This window comes from Solanum pennellii, chromosome 7, assembly GCF_001406875.1.
Source record: "Solanum pennellii chromosome 7, SPENNV200".
Taxonomy (NCBI): Eukaryota; Viridiplantae; Streptophyta; class Magnoliopsida; order Solanales; family Solanaceae; genus Solanum; species Solanum pennellii.
In genome coordinates this window covers 65155066-65156194 of record NC_028643.1, presented here as the reverse complement: position 1 = coordinate 65156194, position 1129 = coordinate 65155066, and the positions used below count along the sequence as shown (strand labels likewise).

Below are 1129 nucleotides of genomic sequence, written 5' to 3'. Positions count from 1 at the left end.
GAAGTATTGCATAGGAAGATAGTCAAACTATTGTGTGAAAGATGAGGTTATCATAAATGCTTTAACCATTTGAAGTGGCAGTAATTTAGAAGTTCAAGGAGGCAACTGTTGCCTCCATGACTGATTAATAGTATCACAAAGGTTGCTCCTCTCTTTTCCAATTCATACTTTTATTTTTGTTAGAAAGTTTAACTTTCACATGGAAAGATGCTTTTAATTGATCTTTTATCTTCCCCTTTTCTTCATGTTAATCCTAGGAAGATGTTTCCTACATAAAAGACAATCTCTATTCTCAAATACTTATAATTTAAAGCTTTTTGACTGCTTCCATAGCTATAGTTGTTTGCTACGGAGGCTGCAATGTATATATTTCTATCTGTTTGTATATGATTTATGGAAAAAAAAATAACAAACTATCTTGTTTCTATATTGACAAGCAAAATATACAAACAAAACTCTAAAAATTTCTAAATATATAATTACAAAATTTGTATATATATGCTTACTTTATTGTATATTCACAAGCGAAAAATTAAACAGACAAAAATATACAAATGACAATTTTTCGTAACAAATAACCATAGTTATGAAACACAATTATCGAAACTATAATGATAAAAACTTATTATGTTTGAAATTCTCTCTAAATAATTTCAAGTACCATATGGTATCATGACATGTTTCCCATTATTATAGTATAAACCGATATAAGAAACAAATATGTCGCTTTGGCCGAGTGGTTAAGGCGTGTGCCTGCTAAGTACATGGGGTTTCCCCGCGAGAGTTCGAATCTCTCAGGCGACGTTCATTTTTTTGAAAATAAAAATGAATTATTTATATGTTTTTTATTTGATCTAAAAAAAATATTTTTTTAAAAGTTCATGAATGCATTTGTTTTAAAAGAGTGAGAACAATCAAAGGTATAATAGTAAAAAATAATTCGTCAATAAATATTTTTTCATTAAGAAGAAAAAAATATCATATATCAATAACTTGTTAGTTAATCACTTCACATTTTAATAGTTAAGAAAGAACCCATTAAAAAAATTATGAAAAATAGGCTTGATAGCATAGGACATATGAATAGATACCCATTGGAAAAGATATAAAATAACTAATGAACTCTTGG

At 27.5% G+C, this 1129-nt stretch overlaps 1 non-coding gene across 1 annotated transcript; it reads left to right on the top strand.

Annotated features, from left to right (window-relative positions):
• Window positions 1-722: 722 nt before the first annotated feature.
• TRNAS-GCU lies at window positions 723-804 on the top strand. The gene has a single exon. It is a non-coding gene; the product is annotated as a tRNA-Ser (tRNA).
• Window positions 805-1129: the final 325 nt, after the last annotated feature.